The 15,079-nt window shown below is 44.7% G+C and overlaps 1 protein-coding gene across 4 annotated transcripts in view; it reads right to left on the bottom strand.

Annotated features, from left to right (window-relative positions):
* Positions 1 to 15,079, bottom strand: part of SCML4 (Scm polycomb group protein like 4) — a 752,090-nt gene that overhangs the window by 501,898 nt on the left and 235,113 nt on the right. Inside the window, exon 2 of one of the 4 annotated variants that reach the window (XM_069606559.1) lies at positions 8,429 to 8,479. The exons of the other annotated variants lie outside the window; for them this stretch is intronic. The gene's annotated coding sequence lies outside the window, so the exon portion shown is untranslated. The remainder of the gene's footprint in view (positions 1 to 8,428; positions 8,480 to 15,079) is intronic. 4 annotated transcript variants of the gene reach the window in all.

The following is a 15,079-nucleotide window of genomic DNA, read 5'->3' as shown; positions in this document are numbered from 1 at the left end:
GTCACGGCCCAGGCGGTAACTTACCGCCTGGGTCGTAATGAGGCTTTATTTTAGTTCACTGTGCTTTGCATGGCGCCACCAGTGAACACGGTGTGGCGAGGAATGGGGGTTGGAGGGACCCTCGGATGTCATCTATGTGCATGGTAGAATCCGCTTTGTGAGTGGTGTCCCGGATGCTCAACAGTGCAGCACCCACTGCAAACCTTTCCAATGTAATCCTCTATAAAGCCATCACTTCGCCATAACGCGCGCTCCATTGCCTTGTTTACTGCCAGAATGTCTGCGATAGGGCAAAGGGCGTCTATCTGAATACAATTTGCATTGATCTTGAAATGTTACCTTCCGCAGGCTGATTTGCATAGCCATTTCCAAGGCTATTTTGTCAACAGCTCCTGGGCCCTGTCAGCTAGGATGTGAATGACAGCAGATATCGCCAGGCCCCAGCTGAAGGCTGGGGCAGAGTGCACTGGAGCTGTGTTCGGGCGCAAATGAGCAGTGCTCGCCGCTTGGAAGCGCTGCAGACAGAGGTGCTTGTGGGATCTACTTCAGAAATAGCAATAGTGAGCCTGGCACATTTCTCACTCCAAGGGTTTCCTCACTAAGCAGAGGTTGTATCTTTCACGGGCTAATAAAAATATTTAAACAATATGATTTTACCAGCAAGAAAATCACAAAGGAATCGCACCTGTGCACTGACCCACATGGGTACGGTGACCAGACGTCCCGGTTTTCCCATGACAGTATGGGGAAATCACCCTCCGTCCAGGGAGTTTTGTCATTAAAATTGTAATTTTTTTTTTACCAAACTTTCATAGTTTTGAAGTTTGAGGATTGGCTCGAACCCCCAGCCTTTCAGGCACAAGTCACAACGCTTACTAACTGTGCCACAGAGACTAGCTCGGAAATCATATACAGCAAGCTATGCTATATCAATTAGAGCAAACGTCCGTTTTGAATTAACATGGCAAGATTCACAGACAAAACTGCACAAATGAGATCATAAGAGTCCTGGAAATATGATTGGGTGGTGTTTGTGGGTGCGTGCTGGGGAAGGGCCGGTAATTTATGGGCTGCGATGGGGTAGTCCCTCTTTTATGTTGTTGGTCGTTCTGGTTTTTCGTTTTGGAAATCTGGTCACCCTAAACAAGGGTCCACTACATGCGTGAATATTAAGATATGGCACTAAAAGAATATCTATGCAGTGTTCAACACTGGCTAGCAGTTGATATGATATGATATTTATCAGTTAATAAACAGAGGTTTCTAAGGGTCGACACGGGGATCAAACCCATGTTGCTCTTTGTCGTCTTGCTTCTAAAGCGAGCGCGTTGCCCCTGAGCTCTACTCCCGATTCAGATGTGGACTGGGCCACCACTGTCTCCGATGGTGCCAGAGCCCGGCGCCAGTTCCCTTTTCCGTCTATCAAAGCTAAGAGAGATGTCCTTGCACCGCGAGGTTGAGGTGCAATACATTGGTCAAATCATGTATATAGGGGTGGTATGCAGCAGCAGGGTCATGGGTGAAAGCTGGTGCTTAGCCCTACCCCCAAGGTGATGAGGCATTCATGAGGTCAGCCGTTCTCCATCTTTGCTACCAATATGCACAATATCACCCCCTTGCCACGCGCTCTTTCTGCTGCACCTACACTGCCCCTGGGATGCTTCCGATAAATTACGCAAGCTATTGCGAAGGATGGCAACCAAGCGGAGCAAGAACATGAAACTGAGGATATGATGAGCTCTGACTTCCTCCTTAGACAATGCCAGACAGACATTATGATAGCTGCCTGGAGCTGCTGGCCCACAGCAAAACACACATTTCAGGTTGCTTGACCCCTAGACATACCTGCTGGCTTGCAGCCCTAATATTGGGCCATTTGTTGGGATACATAAAGCCCTCACTGGTTCTTTATTGATGACATTTGTAATCAAGGTGAGGGATGGCAGCAACATTTATCCTCTTTACCAGAAACAACATTTGAGCCGTTGATCAGGGAGCTCACATTTGTCTTGTCCGCTGTCCCAAACACTGTGGCATCGACTCTGATCTAGCCCAAGCTGGTTATTAAATCAGCAAGACCACACTTTTAACCTTTTGGCAGCTGGCTTGCTTAACCCCCTTCTAGAAGTGCACAGCCCCTCTTTCATAACTTGAAAGATCATCATAACTATACTGAGAAAGGTCCGGCTGGACCGTACGGCCTGTCACTTCCCTGCCCGTCTCAGACACAATAGCTGAGAAAGAAGTGACTTCCCAAATGCAGCCATTGTTAGACGCGCTCAATCGTTCCGCTCACCTGCAATCAGGATTCCTCCACTGGCATGTGGCCGAGACAGGCCTGCTCCGTTTCTGGGATTTCGCGCTTCGTATGTCGGTTGAGGGTTGGACGAGGGTCATCCATTCTTATTGGTCAGATTGACCAATTTCGCTGCATTCAGCACTGTGTGGGCCATGCCATCTAATTGGACATGTTGTCCATGGTAGCCTATGCCAACCATGTCACCACCACCAGTTTTTTATGTATCCTTGATTTGTTTAGTGTCAAAACAGGCACCATCACCCACTTCAAGCCTCCATGGCGGAGAAGGATAGGCAGAGTGAAGGAGACAAGGAATGGGTGGGGAGGGTTTAAGCAGGGCAGTAGAAAGGAGACAGCACGGAGCAGTACAAGGACTCCTAAATAACCATGATGTCCATAGTTCTCAATAATGTCAATAAAGTGTTTGGTGTTTGCCGGAACTGGTGCGTTGTTAGATTTCGGCCCACATTGTTAGTGGAGTTTCCACTTTAGGTGTTCTTTTAATTTGCCAGTGTCTGTGATTGCTTTCAATTCTGTCAGAAGGTTCTTTGGGAGTCTTGGGCCTTGCACTGAAAGCAATTATAAGCACGCTCTCGTGTTGCAGGTTCTTTTTAGTTGCAGTTGTATGGCTGAGGACAATCTGTGTGTTTCGATGAGTATAATTATCGAAATTGTCAGTGAGGTATTTCAGGCCCAGGATGTTTGGTGAGAACATAATCAGAGTACATGGAAATTTACTTTCTCCTCTCTAGGATGCAGCATGATTGATGGTTATATCATTCCCTGGTTCACATCAGCTAAGCCCAGTGGCGTTTCTTTTAGAACACAAGCCTACAACTATTTCTGAGCATGGAACCACAGTTATGCTGCTAATGGAGCGGGGCACGCCCTTCTCCGTTTGCAAATGCGCCCCAGATAAAGATGTATTCCTGCAGCGAGAATTGAGGAAGTCGTTGAAACAGGTAACTATAAAATGGGTGCTGAATGGTGAAGGTTTGAGGAAGGCGCCAGCCGTGCGGGATAGGTTAAAAGCTCCCGGCAGAGCTACTCCATTTGGAAACCAATGCATGAAATGGAAAAACTGTGCGTGGTAGGACAGAAGATCTAAAAGCTTGAGGTTGACCTGAAAAGATTGTATATCGGGGCGAAGAAGAAGCCAAAGGCATTAACCACCCGGCTTAAACAAGCAAACCCAACCAATCGCAACGTTGTACAATAGAAATAGGAGATAAGTGCTCAAAGATCAGAATCAACGTGTGGGTGAAGTATATGGTCAGACACATACTGGGCAAACTAAGGAGGTGGCTAGAAGTTATGGTCAATAGTCCAGAATCCTTTCACCAATAAGATGTAAACTCACCCGCCTTGTGGGTGAATGGGTCATATTGTTTATGCTAGGATATGCAACCAGGGGAGAGCGGGAACTGACCTTAAAAGTATTAATTTGCACTATCTACATTAAGAGTAAGGAGGCAGTGAGATTGTGGAAGTCAATACAGTGGTGCTAAGGGCTCTAATAAAACAATGACCAGGTGGACAGGCTGCCAGCCCCGATGGCCCAGGTGTCGAGCATTTCAAGATACCAGAAAAAAAATGCATTTCATACCTGGCAAATTATTTAACAGTATAATTAGTACTAATTATCCACCAGATTCTCGAGGTCTCACTACCATCATATTTATATGTGTAATGATTATGTATTTCATTTCATGCCTAGAGATCTGAGTTCAAGCTGGTCCAGTCTGTTAAATCTCAAGAATTGTCATTTTTATTATTCACTCCTTGACTAATTAGAATACAAGTTCATTTAAGCAACAAAACCAACAGAAAAATAAACTCTAAATGATGAGGAACAGAATAATGGGAAGTCACCCCCTTCTCCAAATGATTGTACAAAATGAGCCAAATCTGCGTTTGTAATTAATTCCTTCTTCTTCTTCTTCTTCTTCTTCTAAATTATCGAAAGCATGGGCGGACCCACGCAGGCGCTTCCCCATTCTAAAGGATGATGCACACCTAACCCACCAATCATTATTTAGCTCACATAAACTCACAGTTCCTCCCACCTCCCCGTCTGTCTCACAAAATCCAACAACACACTGCTCTTCTTCCTGCCTCTCACCCCGTAACCTCCCAACAAAGCCTTCCCACTCAACTCAGCCACACCCAGCGCAGACAACAGAACCCTCATCAATTCTCTCTCTGCAACATGTCTCTTACATCTAAGTAGAAAAATGTAATTAATTCCAGCCGACCTTCTGACACACACACATTCTCTCTCTCTCTCTCTCTCTCTCTCTCTCTCTCTCTCTCTCTCTCTCTCTCTATCTCTCTCACTCTCTCTCTCTCTGCTCAAAGAGTGAGACACTGACGGGAAAGTGGCTAACATATCTCGGGGTCATATCTCACATTTTTGGAACAAGCATACAGAAGCACAGCTGAGGTTCATACCGCTTATCTGAGCAATATCCAGATGTCGTCATCGATGCAAAGTAAAGTCTGAGGTGGGTTTTGAGAAACCTCAAATGGATATGGCTGCAGCGAGCCCTTTATGGAGGCTCTCTCCAGTCTAGGCAATGCTCATTTAGCCAATTTTAATGGACACGTTCTAGACTTTTCCCCTTCATGGGTGACAGCTGCAATGTCCACAGTTACTATGATTCTGGAGAATGTCCAGTGTTGCAGTTCAGTTTCACTTCGTAGTCCCACATTTCCTAAATAAATTGACCCAGGACAGGGGGAGGGAAAATCCTGTAATTCATATTGCAGCCTTCCAAAGCTTTCGACAAAATTCGAAAATATGTTGTTATTCAAGTGGAACGTTGCGCAGTCAGCTAGTTGCCTAGTAGCAGAGGCATTCTCTGATGAAAGCCTGCATGTCATGCTTCTCGCTGCAGCGTCGCCCGGGCTCTTCAGCCTTTCACCCCCAGGCACTCCCTCCCTCAGCGCACCCTCCAACTTCCCCCTCTGCCCATGCCATGTCTTTACCTTTGTGCTTCTTGGCACTTTCTTGTATCCACTTCATCTCCATCAAACTCCAGTGCCACACTTTAGCCTCCTCCCCCATCACTTTCATTTACATAGAAGAGGCACTCTTCCATTTCCATGATAGCAATGTTTTTTTTTTTAGTTTGGGCTATCCTAGAAGCCGAAACTATTGCATTATAGTACCGACAGGGAGACATTTCATATGAGGAGGAATGCACAGCTTGTAGGTGTTTCTTATTTATTTGCCCCCCGCCCCTTGACTGCCTATGACCATGCTAATCCCCATGGCCCTTCCCACCCAGTTCCTTCACCTCCCTGCCCAAAAACATCTCCTCATGGTAACTCTTTGAGCTCGCTTTAAACAAGTCTTACCATCAAACTGTGCACCAGAAGTGCCTGTCAGTGTTTCTTCAGAGCAGCCCACTGAAAGTTATTGACTACATTGGAGCTGTAAACCTACTACTGGCGCAACAAAAATGTTTTATTCATGTCGGCCTTCAGTGACATATAAGCACTATGGGTGTCCTTCACTAACGTTCTATTTAAAAAAGCATTGGCAAAGCCAACAGTTTTGCTTGTGTATAAGTATTAGGCATTTGCCAGGCACTGCTATTAGATGCCCGAGTACTCGTGCCATTTTGCACCTGCTACCATCAATGGCCAGTTAATACCACTATGGCAGTGCCTGGCAGGTGCCTTTCCCCATGCCTACACAAAAGCCCAAACTGTATGCATTGCCAATGCTTGTTTCTTTTATTGGCAAATCCTTACGCAACGGTCCACACACTTGCTGCGGCCAGCATTTCTGGTCATTACACTTCCCCTTTAGAACCTCGGGTGATTGTCCTGGGGTATTAGTAGCAATAATGTACCCCTCCTCGGGGTTTTACTGCGTAATAACAAACCTCTGCCCTCATTAAAGGTCCTTGGTGTACTTGGACCTTTTGACTTGGGCCTTCACCATTACCATCCAATAAAGGCCATCTTAATGCAGAAGGAATTCCTAAATATCATATGTTTTGATGAGTTTTTATTCGATTTACAGTGGCGGCACAGCTCTCTCAATCCAGCTTTGAATAAACAGGTAGGTGTCCATAATGATCAGTTCAGCAAGGACAAGGACTGAGTCACACTAACTGGCTGAGGAACACTCAGTGTGTGGGGCCATTTGTTCATTCATTGAGGTCTATGGGGTTAAATTATCCATTTACATGCACTTAACAATGTATCCTAGACCTCAGCTTATATTGATTTTTCAGGTTAAGCTCGTCCCTGGAGTCCATCAAGCAATTTAAAAGGGATTATGCTTCAGAAGTGGATCCACATAAAACAGCCACTTTTCCAACAAGCCCAGTTACCAGCTTATGGTTTCCATTGTATGCTGTTATCCATCAAAGAGGTTAATTCTAGCCTGTCCTTTGCAGTTCTTATCAAAGATCCCTTAATTGCACTCACTGCTTTAGTTACAAATAGCAACACTGTTGTTATCTTTCATGCATTCACTGATGGCACTGTGTCTTTGGTTGCATATGACCCTACCCTCCTCTTGCATTGTATTTTTGGTTGATATGGCCCTGCACCTTTGTAAAATGGCATCTTTGGTCGGCTATGGCTATGCGTCTTTTTAAAAAAACGTTTTATTTGGAAGTCCATGACATTATGGTTCTCTAACAAAAAGCATTACCATGCACCTACCAATCATGCTGCTCCTCCTCATTGTTTTTCACCCCCTCTCTCCAGTGTCCTACATCACCCCCTATCTTGCTTCTCACATGTCTCCCCAAACCCACCATTGACTCTCCTCCCTTATCTACTCTATCTGCCTTCCTTCTTTCACCCCTGCATCTTCTTCAATATCCCCCAACCCTCTTGCCAACATCACCTTTGGTCCCCAGAAAGGTGATGCTCAATCCCTCTGCAGAAAGTGCTTTGTGCTAAACGAAGTGGAGGAGACAGGAAGGAAATAGAGATAGAGAGAGAAGCAAGATGGTCGAACCTTCCTCCAACTATGCTGTGCTCCCTCTGTCGACACCGTTGACCAACCCACCCTTCTTACGGAACTCTCCTTTCTTGGTATCTCAGGTTCAGTTTTTACCTGGTTTGAGTCCTACCTTTCTGGTTGCCCGCATTCTGTGTCTTGGTTTGGCTGTCTTTCTTACCCCCACTCTCTTCTATATGGAGTTCCCCAAGCATCTGTCCGCGGTCCCCTCATTATCCCTCTATACTATTCCACTTCCCTCCCTCATTTCTTTTTTTAACTTATACTGTCACTTCTACACCAATGATCTCCAAATCTTATTTTCATTTTCTGAATTCTCAGATGCTCTTCATACTCACGTCTCTACCTGTCTTTCTGCCATCCAATCTTGGACATCCTCACACTTTCTCCATCTTAAACCTTCTACAACAGAGGTCCTCTTATTTCCTCCATCATCCCCTTTCCCTGTCTTTCTTCCTGTCCTTTTCCCCATGCAGCTTCCCTTCTCTACCTGTGCTCGGAACCTCTGTGTACTCTTCGACTCTTCTCTCTCTTACCTTCTCTTTGCATATCTCTCTTACTGCATGCAGCTATCACTTTCTTCTTTTCAACCTTTGTCTTGCACATCCATTTCTTTCCTTGAACGCTTCTATACTTCTTATATCTGTAGAGGAACATCTGATGTTCTCTAATGCCCGCCCCATCACCTCCGTCATGCTGGAAGCAAAGCATGAAGACTGTGCTTGGCACCAGGTATCGTCCCAATACCATAGTGAAGGTATGAGAGACGTTATGCACTCAGACAACCGTATCAAATGTACTCTTGCACTGAAGTGGTGGAAGGATGTTGGCATACACCATTAGACATAGAAGAGCTGTAAGTGAGAACAGATGAGAGTAAAGTGACATCATGAAGAGAAGACGCAATGGCGTACAGAAATGATATAAGAATACTTAAAAAATGAAGGTGTAATGCAAGTAACAAGGTAATCGAGTATTAAGAGGTGAAAAAATCATCTATGCCGAGAAGACAAGTGAGATAAAGCTCAACAAATGTATATATGCAATAACGCAAGGTAGCTGAGTTACATAGAAGCTTGCTTGCTTGCTGCTTGCTGCAGTAGAAACGATAACGTGAGGAAAGCGGATCATGTCAAAACTACCTCAGAGACAAACCAGGGCCATAGATCGGAAACTCTGTAGAAAACAACTTTCTGCAAGAAACAAAGAATATCTGTTTTAGCAAGACTACAGATGACACAGCAAGACATAATTGTAAAGTACAAAGGGAGTTAACCAGGATAAGCTATAAATGAAGGGCACATTTCTCTTAGATTAAGCAGAAGCAAAAACATTTGCAAGTGCCAAGTATTGGACAATCAAGAGTGCAGAAAGCACAAGTAAAACAGAGCAACCACGTCTCCAGAGGCCAAGAGGAGTAATAGCACCCAGCATAATTAAATCAAATAGCAGTAAACAACAGGTTGAAATGGACAAATTCATGGTCTACTGTCATGTGATGCAGGACTCCAAAACAAGGTCTATTCATTAAGTGTCAGACAAAGATAGTGGTGTACCCTGATTCCCTTAAATATTCCAAAGAAGAAAACAGCCAGCAAGGTCAACTACAAAGGAGAAGCCTTGGCTCATAGTCTGACTGATGAGAGATGGTAGGCTAAATGACCAACGTGAGCAGTGGTCTGATGCTGTTCTCTGCACCTGGGTTTCATTCTGTTCACATGCTGCTAGCAAGCTGAATGTCCAAGGTTGGGAGAGTATGCCAACCACTCACGAGGGGCTATGTAGCAACATACTGCAAAAGCCAATCCACTGTTATTATTTTTATAATCAGTATTATTTGTATTTCGAGGTGTGCCTACTAGATAAGGGGCAGCCACTCATGTTATTCACACTTATACTATAGGTATATATGTTTCCTTAACCAATCCCTCCCCCTCAATAGATGTTACTGTTTGCCACGTAGGATGATGTCATAGCTGACACACTTTCAGGTATAACGCCTTTGTGTAATTAAAACATTGAAGAGAGTGAGTGAGCTGTATTTTGTATGATCACCAATGTTCCCTACTGTATTTGAGCTGACAATAAAGTAGTACTTTGCCATATTCTTTGGCTCTGCCCTGTTATTTGGGTCAGAGGTCATTTACTATGGTAATTCCATTCTGCGCATAAGATACGCTCCAAGGTGCTACTGCACATATCTCACTTAATAATTTCTAGGACTGACAATTGTTCTGCTCTCTTAATTGGTCTGCCTGCATCCCATCTCATTCCCCTTAAATCTATTTACACCTCTGCCATTCGCCTTCTCTTCTGTCTTCCTCCTCAGGCCTTGATTGCTTCCTCATTGTTATCTGTTTTGATTCTACCCTTTGAATCTCAACTTCTGTTTTGTTTTCTGTGTATTGTCTTTAAATGCTTTCATAGCCCTCCTCTCTCTTATCTTTCTTCTCTAATCTCGTTTTACTCCCCCACTTGCTCTCTACGCTCACAATCTATATTCCACCTTGTTGTCCCTAAACCTCCATGTGCTTCCTCCCACTTTCGTTCTTTCACTCTAATGGCCCCTTTTTACGGAATTCTTTGCCTCTTGCTATCCGCTCTTCTACTACCTAGCATATCTTTTGAACTCATCTTAAAACTCCTCTTCTGTCCTCTGTCTGAGCCCTAGCATTGTACCTGCATTCTTTGTTGCTCCGCCAATACCTCAATTGTTTGTACTCTTCCATTTTATGTTGAGGTTTTTGGCGAAAGTGCTATATAAATATCAATAAGTACAAATACAAATAAAATACACTAACTCCAACCTCTTCGTTGTGTCGATAGCATCAAAGGCCCTTTTGGTATGCAACACCCTGGTGTTTTGATTTGATTTTATCACACCTACCTCCAGAACCTTCACTCCACGACCAGGGGAGTGTCCAAGACCCCCCAGCAGGGTCTGTTGTAGGGATAGGAGTAGGGAAATGCATATACCCGTCAATGCGCATCAGTAATGAGAGAAGGCGATCAACCCCTGCAGTGGGTGGCTGCTGCTCATTCATCAGCAGAGGAGAGGTTTACCAATGTCAAAGATATTTTTATTGATAGTCCACTGCTCGCACCATCCAGTAAACCTTCCTAAGTGTATTAAAGGACATGTACCATACATAACACATCAATACACAAAGCATTTGCATTTGGATAGATGCCCCGTCCTTTAATTTCATGTTCGAATACTTTTCACTCAGTAATGTATTAATGAACACTCAATGAATGCTTCTTGCATGCTCATGTAAAAATAAATCTTTTACTTATGAGAAATTTGTTGTAAAGAAACATTGGGCCTCATTCCGAGTACGGCGGTAAGGTATAGCAGCCACCGGTAACGAGACCGGTGGCGGTAATCCCTTACCGCCATACTCCGAGTTCCCTCTGCGCCCTCGCCCTTAACGCCTGCTTTGAACAGGTGTTAAACTCGAGGGTTGCAAAGGGGCCGCCAAGCCAATAACGGTGACCGTAATGAACGGTCACCGTTATTTGCATCTTCCCCATTCCCATTGAGCCCTATGGGGGCTCATTCGGGAATGGGGAAGAGCCTTGGTGAATGGGGAATTACCGCCCCGCCAACCTTGGAATGGGGCGGTGATTCCGCCATCCACCAAGGCGCTGCCGGTCCGGGTACGGCGTCAACCAAGGCGTTAATAGCGCCATTGGTTAGCGCCATACTCGGAATGAGGCCCATTGCCATTATTATCATCACTAAACACAACACCCTTAAAACTGCAAAAGTAATGCTGAAATCATTGTCATTGCCTCTATCTCACTTGAAGACAAAGACTGATCAACCTTCTCCAGGAAATCATAGTCACCTTAAAATCCAACTACCAGCCTCACCAGGTCTTGATAAGCAACCTCACAAAACATGCTAGACGATCTAGCACCTGCCTCACCAAACCATGATAGGCAATCTCATAGAGGCATCTGCCTCAATCAATACCTTTCTCAATGTGATATCAAATGAAGGGTAAAAAGCCTCTCAATATTCGCTAACTGTAGAAGGTAGGGAGCGTAGAGGGCTGGGGAATACTGGATGCCTGGGAGTATCCACAATTCAAGGAAACATTGAAAAATGAAAAAAACACATCTATTACTGCACCACGATCTTTTTGTCAATATAGTATAGAAAATGAGTTAACATGCATAAACAAAAGGAGTACATGTCCATTGAGATTAATAGAACCAGAATGTAGCCAATCCAGAATAAGGTGCCTGCTCTTAGCTGGTGTGCTGATCTGCCTTGGGGGAGAAAACTAGGTTGTTCCCCAAGCAGCTCAAACAGAATCCAAGTTCTGCTCAAAAGTCAATAGGCAGAGTCCTTTAGGAACTCAACATGCTTCAAAATAGCCTGCATCCTGGTTATAGAATAAAGGCAGTTGGCCCCTCCCATCTGGAAAGCCTCTGTCGGCTCTATCTCCCCAGCCTTCCAGCTGCCTGCCCTCTGGTCCTCCTGCTAGCTCAGCTGCCCCAGGGGCCTGAAGCTTGTTCTATATCTACTGTTTGGGCGTTCTCTGTTCCACGCCCACACTCCCCAAAGTTTGTCCAACACTGAAAATCCTTCTAAACAAAAATATCAGCTAAACATATCTTTTTTGTGTAAGCAATTAACAAGGACAAAACATTATCCAAGACTGGGAATCTTTCCAATAAAGGTGTCAGCGGACAGCATCTTTCTTGTGTAAATATTAGCCAAGATCGATATTGTCATTCATCACTAGGAATCTTTCCAACTAAAGTGTCTGTAGACAAAAACTACAACTAGGACGGGGATTTGGATTTTTCCACAGTGTCTTGTTATCTCTTGTTTTCTATTCTGCTAGAACATTGGCTCTTGTCCTAGAAAAAACCTATATAGCAGGGAGCGCGGCCCTTGTTTATACAAGAGACCTGTGGTGTGCCTGACTCAAGGCTGCTGGCGCTGAGCCCAGACTATTGAAAAAACCCTCTAATATACTGTACTTCAACTTTACAAAAGCAAATCTCATGGCTTGCATTTTACTAAATAGGAATGCTTTAACACTTTTGCAACATGGCTTGTGCTATGGGTAAAAAAGGTCGCTTTTAACCATGGCTTACATTGGTAGACACAAAGTTACATATCAGTGTGAGGCTAGTCCTTTTGAGATGGGTGTGCCCTTTGATTCCTGTGTACCAGTACAGCTCCTGCTGAGAAGCTATCCTACTGGAGAGAGGTGTTAGCAGACCTCCCAAAGGATCAAAGGGGATGCTCAGTCATTCAGTTTCCTGCCCTCCAAGCTCACAGGGCCTGGCAGTTTCACCAGAATACACATAGGGCCTCATTACGACCCTGGCGGAAGACCCTGGCGGAAGACCATGGTGCTGTTAGCACCATGGTCGATGCCGGAGTCTACCATGGCGGAATGGGGAATTACCACCCCATTCCGAGGTTGGTGGGCGGTAATTCCCCATGCCGCCATGGCCCTTCCCGATTCCCAATATGGGAATGGGGTCTACACCGCTGGCTCAAAGATCAACTCCATATCTCCTTACAGCCTAGAAGGGTGTCTTACTGGGCATAACCATAGCCTTACCACAGACTTCTATTACATAAATCATATCGTCTCTCTTGCTCACACCATTGCAAACTATCAAAGATCATCAAGGTCATACTTTGCCAGAGAAACAAACACTACATACCCGCTTCTCTCTCTACTTCCTTTGTCTCCTCTAAAGTAATCAAAATACGGAACTCACTGTCCACCCTCCTTTCACTCCTTCCCTCAATCCCCTTTCCTTCCATCTCTGACTCATGCTCCTCTTTATCCCACTTCTCCTGCTCCTCCCCCATTGGACACCTACCCTTGGACGTCATTTCGGGGGTCACCATGGTTAGCAGCTGTGCCCCCTTTTGTCTCCTTTGCTTCCCATGTGGTCTCCCTTGCTACCACTAAAAAAAGAATTTAAAACATTAATTTATTTTAATTTCTTTTTTTAAATGATAGCCCATGAGCCAGTTTATGGAGTGGCTGACTTTCTTGGTCAGGCCCCTTAAAAAACAGGGGGCTCCACAAGTGTAACACTTTGAGCATTGACCCTAAATAAGAAAGAATAGGAATAACAAATAATTTGTTTTTCTGGAATTCTATACAATAATTGCTAGACTCATTAAAGGTTTATTTCAGGCACTCTTTAGGGGGTGAGTCACTGATTAAGTCTGTTCTTAAACACCTCAAATTAAAAATGCACACAAAAACTTCCGAAAAGCATTTAGATTAGAATAAGTATGCATTTAGGACTATGTATTTTGCTTTTCGCATGTTGGATTTATAGCATTTTTTTCCTGCCATTGTCTCTGTTACGATCATCACAAGACATTCCATCTCGGTGTCCACGGTCACTTGACAAAATCCTTGTCCCTAAAAGCTTGTGTACAGTGTAGAAATGTTTGACACTAGCACATCAAGTTGCCCTTGATTTCCTTGTGCCACAATTAATGCTTTGTTGTAATGTGTCTGTCTTTCCTATCTCTCTGACATGCTGTTCCGGATGGTTGTTTGCATCTATGAGGTAATGGGTACCCAGAGTACGGGATGCCGTGTGAGTGCACTGCTTTCCCTGTGCTACTCTAAATTCTTTAATACACAGTTATGAACCCTGCCAATGGTATGTACTTTACCAACCTCTGAAGCCTGAAAAATAGATCCACGTGAGCTTGACATTTTTTTTAATTTGATTTAACATTTGTAAAGCGTGCCAAACCCAGAGGCATTAAGGTGCTGGTTACATGAAACAGTTATATATCAGGGATGAAGGTACATAGAGAGCTATGTACATGTACAGGTGCCGAGATATGTGGATGGTAGTGCTGCATGCGGAGAGGTGTTGAGGGCAGGAGCCAGAGTGTATTCTTTTTTTATGTGGTGTGTAGGTTGCCCTAGGCTACTGTGTCCTGGGAGAATAGAAAGGTTTTGAGTTGCTTGTGGAAGACCCCATGTGAAGGTTCTGCTCTCAATTTCTGTGGGAGATTGTTCCAGTGTTCGGCAGCAATAGCAAGGAAGCTCGTTTCAGTCTGTAGGGTGGGACGGTTAGACGGTTGGAATGGAGCGATTGGATGGGTCTGGACTTTTTTGGGAGAGGTACTTGCTGCAGTGTTGGCTATGCATTTGTGTGTGATTGCTAGTGTTTTAAAAAGGATTTGCTGCCTAATGGGTAGCCAGTGGACCTTTTTCCTGGGGGCTGTGATGTGGTCACGTTTATGAATACTCAGTGCAGCTCTGAGGGTGTTGTGTTGAATTGCCTGGAGTTTGTTATGATTTCGGGTTGAGGGGCCTGCAAATAGGGTGTTACAGTAGTCCAGCCTAGGGGGGCTCTTGCAATTGTGAGACAGCTGTCTTGGGACAGAAACGGTCTGCTGGCATGGATGAGTTTAGTCGTCTAAGCCGCTGAGGAGGCGATGGTGATGGCGCTGACATGTCTGTTTAGGGACAGGGGGCTGTCAAGGTATACTTCCAGGGTTTTCACTACGTTGGATACTGGTATGGTGTACCGTCAATAGTGAAGGTTTTGTAGTTGAGGTCAAGTTTGTTGAGGGTGGACTGTGAGCCTGTGAGGAGGATCTGTGTTTTCTTATCATTTAGGCATAGCATGTTGGCAGCCATCCATGCTTGGATTGTGTGATATATGGAGTTCAGGGCAGGGAAGCAAGTAGCATAGTTGCCTGAGATGGGTATGAGTATTTGTGTGTCATCCGTGTAGTTTGTGTATGAAATACCCAGGCTGTCTACGATGTCAAA

Source organism: Ambystoma mexicanum, chromosome 4p (genome assembly GCF_040938575.1).
Source record: "Ambystoma mexicanum isolate Mex_15411 chromosome 4p, UKY_AmexF1_1, whole genome shotgun sequence".
NCBI classification, from domain to species: domain Eukaryota; kingdom Metazoa; phylum Chordata; class Amphibia; order Caudata; family Ambystomatidae; genus Ambystoma; species Ambystoma mexicanum.
This window is presented reverse-complemented; position numbering and strand designations above follow the sequence as displayed.